The sequence below is a fragment of the Ambystoma mexicanum genome, chromosome 6p (genome assembly GCF_040938575.1).
Source record: "Ambystoma mexicanum isolate Mex_15411 chromosome 6p, UKY_AmexF1_1, whole genome shotgun sequence".
Classification (NCBI taxonomy): domain Eukaryota; kingdom Metazoa; phylum Chordata; class Amphibia; order Caudata; family Ambystomatidae; genus Ambystoma; species Ambystoma mexicanum.
In genome coordinates this window covers 763,210,358-763,219,277 of record NC_090935.1, presented here as the reverse complement: position 1 = coordinate 763,219,277, position 8,920 = coordinate 763,210,358, and positions in this window count along the sequence as shown.

The following is an 8,920-nucleotide window of genomic DNA, read 5'->3' as shown; positions in this document are numbered from 1 at the left end:
TGAGAAATATGCCATTTTACAGTCGTCATATTACTTATTACCAGCAAACTTTTACCAACTTTCACATCTCTTGTAATCACGGGACGGACCAAATCACAATGATTAACTTTAGTTGTGTTTATTCCACCTAAATCATTTTAGAATGCTTAGAAGGGGCTGACCCTCACCTTTAATTAAAGCCTCGAATGACAGTTGTTCGATGTACGCGGTCCATTTTAGGCGATAAAATGTGTTTCTCCCATTTTAAATCAAGATGCAGTTTCACTCCGTCTTTACTGGGCCCCACCTTTTTAAGTTTCACTTCTTCTCTTTGTAGGCCTGGACTTGCAGAGCCGGGCCTGTGTTTATGTTAGCTTACCCCTTCAAAGCATGTGATGTCCTGATAATATCTCCTAATGGACACTTTATGAGTTCTGTGACCTCAAGGTCAATCCTGTTGCAGAACAAACCTGACTTTATCTGGTACCCACCGCATTTCTGATCTGCAAAGTATTACTGCTTGTATTTTTAGGGAAGAGCAATGATGAATGAAGACAACCAGGCCTGTACCTGCAGGGCAACTGAGGGAGGTGCTGGAGTTTAGGTTCAAATTTGGAGAACTGACTGTCCATGTACCCTGCAGAAAACAGCCTGTAAACTCGTACGTAAATGCATTTTAAATGACATTGTTACTCACCGGACGGGAAGTATACCAAATCGATGGCCGGAAGACACAGGATTGAACTATTGATTGAAGAGCTAGGTCGGGCCTCCAACCTAGCCTCCTCTCTGTGAGGGCACAAGACCTTTTTAACAATACGACCCTCTGCTGGGTAGGACCAGGCAGAGGGACTGATCGCTCAAAAGGGCGGGGAGGACACGCCGCCAAGAACCCAGCTGTAAAGGAAAAACAAGAGGTGAGCAATTGGAAATTTAAGAAAGATCCCTTTCCCTCGATACTTCTTTCTAGTAGTACCTGAGCTATGTCCTCCCCTTGTTTCAAGGCAACCGGAGCCACCTACAAGTAAGAGAGGAGAGTGTAACCTATCCTGACTATAGTGGTCGATTAACTAAGGAATATGGAATCATATAATAGAAAACCCTTACCACTGATGTGCTGTTGAGTCTGTATCGTCCGAAAGAGTTCATAAAACGGAAGTGCAAAATAACAAATGGGTAGGTTAGTTAGGGAACTGAACCCGGGCGGAACGAGGGCCGCACTAGAGTCGGGTAGGTGCACTATCCGCAAAGCGTCCCTGTGCACTACTGCAGAATGTCCAATGGAAGTCTGATTTTGGAGAGGATGGTAACAGCAACAATAAGGGACACAATTGAGTTGGAGTATTGCAGGGGATGTAGTTCAGCGGCAAGGTACAATGAGTACAGGAGATATGCTTGTTAGCAAGTGGTGAAAGAAGAGTCTTATCGATGCCGTGATCACAAGGTTCCAAAAAGCGGCAGGCAAAAGCGGTCCGTGAAGGAGGTAACAGGTCTGGTACACGGGTAAGCAGTTTTCCCAAAGGCGGCAGGCAAAAGCAGTCCGTGAAGGAGGTAACAGGTCTGGTACACGGGTAAGCAGTTTTCCAAAAAGCGGCAGGCAAAAGCAGTCCGTGAAGGAGGTAACAGGTCTGATACACGGGTAAGCAGTTTTCCAAAAAGCGGCAGGCAAAAGCAGTCCGTGAAGGAGGTAACAGGTCTGGTACACAGGTAAGTAAAGTAGGATCGAAGACGGAACTTCTAAACACCGGGATGCAACTTTACTCAGAAGCAGCGTTTCGCCCGGTTCCGAGGTTTAAATCGGGAAGGAGAAGGTGGAACTGGACGAAACCGAGGTTCACGCATCATCGCCTCTCAGCTGACAGCGGGAGGCGGAAGGCTGGGAATCGTAGACCAACTTGCCGCAGAGTGCTGCGGAGTGAGCCGAAGCCACTATTTTCCAGGGCAGTTGCCAGTGGGCGTAGAATGGGTTTGCAATATGATGCATACCCTTACGGAGGGCAATAATCTTCCTCCGGGCCTGCCGAGGCATAACAGACATCTTGTAAGGCACACAGTTTTAAAATATATGTATTACTTTCAAATTTCCCTTGTGTGTTATGTGAACACCATACCCAAGCTTGACAGTCTATTGAGCATTTCGCTTAGCATACTTTTACTTTGGAGGGAAAAATGAAAATGACAGTCTTTTATTTAATACACATGAAATGCTCCATTTCACTTCAGTTGCTTGAAACACAATTCTGGTGTCCCATTGAAGATACTGTGCACTGCTGTTTCATATGTGTGGGTGCAGCTCTCCAGGGATTTGTCAAAACATCATTGCCACATGTATTTTTTTCCCTTCATCAGATGCACTTCGCATATCTTTGCATTTTGGGATTGAGGCCCACTTTCGTTCCTTTGTGATTTAGGTTCACTAGACCTTATGTCCAACATCATTTCTACGCTGGCCTTTTATTTCTGTGCACGTTCACAAATGACTCTGGCCTCTTTATTTCTGGCACACAGGGCTATATTCCACCCACAAGTCCCCCCCTGGGTCTTTGATTAATGAGCCAGATAGAAGTGCAAGGAGAGAGTAGGTTGTCTGTTTACTTGTGGTCTGGGTTTGTTCCAGGGATATCTGTGGGACCATGTTTGCTCTTTTCCTTGTCCTGAGGGAGTGGCACTCTGGTCTGCACTCCACTCTTTTCAGATTTTGGGTTTTGGCCACAGACCCCTCGCTTTCCGGGGGCTCCACCTCCGGCCTGCAGAGGCAATGAGTTATTTAATCTGCTGAGAATAAAAGAGAAGTTAAGTATTTCATACAGTACTGCTTTCTCTGGTATTGACATGCAAATTGACAACAACACAACACGTTAAATATGACATTGCATAGCATCACAGTCTTGGACAATGACACTTACATTTATTAACTTCATAATCAGTATAAGTTGTTCTACTCCCTGTAAATGTGTGATCTTCTCCATTCTTAACCTTTATTCTTCAGATGGTTCCTGGGCTCTACTCTCACTGGGTTCCTCAATCAGTCACAAGTTCTGCTTGGGATGACAGCTTTTCAACTGATTGATATGAACCCATTTCTCTTCCAATTGGTTCTCCTTTAGAAATGCAGATCTTATAGGTGACTGGCCAGATTTTTTCTACAATTTCAAAGGCGCCACGCCAGGAGGGGAGGAACTTCCGCACTTTGGTCTGGTTCCTTTGGAAATTGGTACTCTTTCCTGGTGGTCTTTAAGTTGTAGTGAGTCTTCATTCCCTCTGTCGACTTTTCTAGATTTCGCTGAGCGTAAGAAAAAGCATGCTGAGGGGGTTTTCGTAAATTCACAATGTTCTCATGGGTCGTGGATGCATTGATCAAGGTCTGCTCTTGAGTTCTGTAGAGCAGATGATGAGGTAGCACAATTTTCAACCAGTCATGAACTCGAATGGTGACATTTTTGTAGCATTAGATGGTGTAGACCTGATGGCCATCAGGACAATCGGTAATTGGATGTCCCACCTAGGACCAGAGGGCACTACAAATGTCTTCAAGATGCCCACAATTGTTTTATTGTACCTCTGAACCCTACCACTAGATGCTGGGTGGTAGGCAATGTCGAGTTTTCTCTTTACCCTAAGTATGTCCGATATCTTTGTCATCACCTCATTGGTAAAGCGACTTCCTCAGTCTGACTCAATCCTTTGGGGAAGGCTGAAATGCAAGAAGATGTGATTGATCATTAGGGCAGCAGCTGTTTCTGTCTTGCAATTTGGGGCCGGGAGACATTCCACCCACTTGGTAAACAAGCATGTCACGGTTACTTGTTTCCTCTAGAGGAACAAATCACGGGCACGATGAAATCGACTTGCAAATCTGACTAAGGCAGTGTCATTCCCCTTTTCTGTAGGGGAGCTCAGTGTGTGAGCGAACTTGGCTGAAACTAAGCAAACACAAGACACACCTTCAAGTATAGGTCAAGTATAGGTCGAGGTCCTGACTCATGTGTGGCCAGTATGCTACCTCTCGCAAGATTTCCAAAGTTCTATGAAACCCAGTTGCCGCGTCATGGGCATGACTTAACATCAGGCTTCGGAATGAGGTATATAACACACACTGGTCACATCCAAAGATGGATCTCCGTACCAACAAAGCATCTTGGATTCGGAACATTATGGAAAACTTCATCAACACCCAGAGATCCTCTTTCCCAATGAAATCGGATTCCGTTAGAGGAAAATTCACAGGGTCTTCAATATGTTGATGAAATTTCCCAATAATCAGGTCCCCTTTTTGTACTGTAATCAAATCAGCATCTGGGGTTTCCTTACTCCACTGGGCAGTTGAGAGTTCATTTTGGGCATGTGTTTGGGACCTGGTGACAGCAGTGACCTGGATTTCCCTCAAACAGGGACTTGATTGCTATGAGATCCCTGTGGATGGCTCCAGTTTTGGCCAACTGGTCAGCCAAGGCATTTCCAGTTTTGTCTGGTCCCTCTATTCTGGAGTGACCTTTGATCTTTTTCCAACAGATTGTCATCTCATTAGAGGTGACCAGATCAGCAATTGTCTGGATTAATTTCCCATGCTTGAGTAGTTTGTTATTCACACACAGCATGCCTCGATTTTTCCAATTAATCAGGTGCTCCACAAACCCATTCCTGACATAATCTGAATCAGTGATTATGACCAGTTCTTTGAGTTGGTGTTGCCTGGCAATGAGGAGGGCAAGAGCACCCAGCCACATAAACTGTGGGTATGTGGGTATCCCCTGGCACGTGTCTTCCTCATAGACTTTGTGCAATGAAGTAAGGTACGCCTCAAGTTTTTCTTGGGTCTTTAGACTTTCGTCCAAGAGACAGTTTTCTTGAGCAAGTCATGCAAGTCCGCCAAACCTTAGGGGACTCTTCATGTTTTGGCCATTTCTGACCTCCACAGCAAAGCCTTGCATGGACAGAATCCAGGAAGTAATTTTGGAATTACTCATGTTCCCTGTTCGTATTCGGTCACTTTGGAGATATTGCAAGGGCGGGTGAGGAGTCTTGACAATTATGTGCTCCCTCTGGATAAATGGGCAGTAATTCTTCAATGCCCAGACCATTGCCAGGAGTGCCTTTTACGCAATCGGTGAATTTTTCCTCCACAGAGGACCAAGTCTTGCTCGCATTTCAAATGACTTTGTTAACCTTGTCGGGCTTTTGGTATAAAACTGCTGTTAAGCAAGTATTGGAGAATCCTGCCTCGAAGAAGTACTCCTTGTCTTTATGGGGTAAGCCAAACAAGGCACTTGGAAAGGCTTCTCTTTAGTTGTTTTACTGCCTCGGCTTGCTCTGGACTCCACTCCCACTTCACCCCAGCCTTTAGTAAATGGACGAAGTGTTGTGTGACCTCTGCGTAGTCCTCTATGAACTTCCTACTATAATTAGTAAGTGCAAGAAGGCTTCGTAGTTCATGCAGAGTCGTAGGGTATTTTAATTTCAATAAGGCTTCCTCAGGGGTGATTTCATGCCCTAAGAAGTTCACGCGGGTTTTACACCACTGTGCCTTCTGAAAGGACAGTTTGGCTCTGGCTTTCCACAACTGGGTCAGAAAATAGTGTATTTTAGCTATGTGTTCCTCCACAGCTGAGCTTTTCATTAAAACAGTAAACCCGCTGCCACCGTTGTTTCCATGCCGGGCGATCACAACTCCTGCAGGCGGGAGGTGATGTTCCCGCCAGGCGGACGAGGAAACACTGGCAGCATTTCGAGATGCTGCTGGTGTTTCCATGATCCCCATTCCCATTGAGTCCCATAGGACTCAATGGGAATGGGGATTAACACCATTCCGCCTCCATGATTCCCGGCAAACCGGGGTTGTAATGCCCCGGTAATTCCTGGAATCACAGAGGTGGAATGGTAATACGAGTCCGGCGGTAACCAGGCGGTTTTACCGCTGCGGTTACCGCCGGACTCGTAATTGAGGCCCATTGTCTACATAGGCTAGGTTTCCCCTTTCACCTAAATCGGGCATGGCCTTATGCAGGAAGATGTTAATATTGTTGCCAGAGTTTATGTATCCAAAGGGGGTTCATGTCCACGTGTATTGCTGCCCCCGAAGGTAATGTTAAGTTTGTACTGGTCTTCCCTACTCACGGGTACTGTCCAGTAACTGTTGGTCAGGTCAATAGTGGTACACACCTTTGACCCTTGAATCTGGGCCAGTCCCTGATCCATGTAGAGAAGGGACCATCTTGACATGTGGACTTGTTTATTTAATTCCCTAAGGTTTGTGCAAAGTCTCCATTGGCCATTGGTTTTGAGTATCCCCATTACCGTGTTGTTAAAGGTGCTATGGACTGGAAAAATTATCCCACGGAATTCTAGGTTTTTAATAATCTCTGTGAGTGACTCCATAGACGTGAGAGGCAACCGGTATTGCTTCACAAATACAGGAGCCATCCCAGGGTCTGTTGGTATGGAGGTTGAATGTATCTATGTGTGCCCACAGTCATACAAATCCACAGCAAAGATCTCCTGAAAATACAAAAACACCTGTTTCAGCTCCTGCTTTTGCTCTTCAGTCTCACAGGCATCAGCGAGTTGATTTGTTCCCCAACCATCTGCTTAAAGCCTGGAATTTCGGCAGTATCCTCCAGTTGAGTGGAGAGATCTCTTGTTATGGTGTTCCCCTGGACATGAGATTTCAAGGAGGGGAGGTAGTCACTGTTGACTTGAAATACCACCTCATCCTTCCTGATGTCACAGGTTACCTCTTCCTCACTATAAGGGCAGGAAGAGTACAGCAAGAAATTCCCCCCTTGCCGGGTGAAAATCTTTTCTACAGGATATCGTCGTCACAATTGTACCAGTCATTTGGAATTGGTCCCATGATCCCATTCCCTAAGTCAATAGAATCATTTTGGGCATCAACCTCCATTCCAAAGGTATCTTCGCCCAAAGTGATACTTCTAGGGTCGCTGTTATCCACCAATATTCGAATGGTGTCATGTTCTAGGTCAACTAGTGGTGTCGGATATAAAGACAAACCTTGCTTTTGGAGGTGATAATTCAAATGGATATAAGCATCCTGGTTTTTGAGGTTCTGTCCTTGCTTACTTTTTAGGGGAATTGTGAATTGTTGTACCTGTCCAGGGATGGTGACCTCTTCTCCCAATTGAACTTCAACTGCATACTGCAGCAATTGAGCTGACTGAAATGCTTTCTCAGTGTTGTCAAAGCTCATGGGGTTAGCCCCCAGCCAGGACCAGGCTTTGTAATTAATTAGGTTCAAATTAATTGTGAATCGATTGAGAATGTCACTGCCTAAGTAAAATGCGGAGGGGACATCTCTCACAACCCAACAATTATATTGTATGCTTTTGTCACCAATGGACATTTTTAGCATGCACCTGCTAGGCAGAAGATGTTTGGAATTTGTAGTTTCCAGGCCCATTTCCCACTTATCAATTAAGTTAGATGGGGGAATGGTCTGATCTTTTGGGAGTTTCCTGAATAATGCTTCGCTGATGAAGCTTCTTCCGTTATTCAGGCATACTCTGGTGAGAATAGGCGCCCCCCACCTGATTTGCCTGAATGGGGAAAAACAGCTGTTCACCATCTTTCTGTATGCCGGTCAAACTTTGAGCTGGTTTTTCATCTTCTTTTGTCATGGGATTTGGATTTTATTCAGATTGTGAATTTGTATAAAATGTCAGAGTATTTCCTTCCAGTAAGGAATTCCACTTAAAACTGGAAGGAAGTTTAATTTTCAAAAATGGAGAAGGATGCCCATCACCGGTTTGCTCTCCTACAGAGATGACAGTGATGTCTTGGACTTGATTGCTCCTAAAGTGAAATTCAATTTGTTCTGACCTTTGTTCAATCATGTGGCATGCCCCATTTAAACTCACATAATTCGTGCTTTGTTTACGTTTTATTGGCCGGTTAGTCTGAGTTCAGAGGACCTTGTTCACGCAATTATTCAGGGGTGATAACCTCCGGAGTGACGACTATCACCGGGTGTTTCACCCTATGTTGCCGAATTTTGATCTCCAGATCCGCAGTCCCTTCAACTGAAATATAATTTTCATCTAAGTTTTGGAGTTGCCCAGGAAGAGGTGTGAGGGGAATTTGGTGACCCTCTCCCTTCCTGAATTCATTTGATCAAAGGCCTTTTTGGACAGAAGGGTGGTTTGGGATCCAGTATCCCCCAGCGCTGAGAATGCACACTGACCCTGTACCTTGACGGAGGCATAAAATCTTCCTTGCCTCTCTTCAAGGGGACACATAAAATGTGCATTTTGTGGCAGTTTAGCAGTTAATTTTCTTATATTGAACTCCGACACTGTGTGATCTTGGACAGTGTTGGAGTACTGGATTGTGAGAATCTGTAAATAAATATTTGCACACAGATATCTGTGGGATTGGGAAGCCCTCTTTTCCCCCTGATTCTTTGCTGCCCCCCTTTACCTGGAGACAGTTGCCTGAACCTGTTTCGGGGGAGGATCCCTCTTTGCTTTCGGGGTCATCTGGGTAACATTGTCGGGGTTTAATAATTGGTTGCGCTGGGTCAGTCTCCATACCTACCCAGTCTAAGGTAGGCTATTTTGGGACCTATTTTTCCTTGGGAGGGATACCTCCATCCCTGAAAGAGAAGACTTTCTTCCCTGAATCCACCTGGGATTCTTCCCCTTCAAATGGGATGATTCGGACCTCCTCCACAAAGTGGGTTTCTTTCGCCCTTGATTTCTCCTACTTACCTTCTGTTTCCTAGGTTCCAGATTTTCGGGGGTAGGAAATTTTTGTTCAGGTTCAGAGGTTTCTAGGGGTTTTTCTTGGGTGAGAAAGGAAGTTTCCTCCAGGGTTTTGCATCCCCCGAGCCCCCGGCCCCCCTCCTCTGGAATCTATTGGTTGTCAGGGTTTTCTTCCAGTCATTGCTCTGGGGCACCGAACCCAGGTGTTGAGCTGTTCTGGGCAGCAA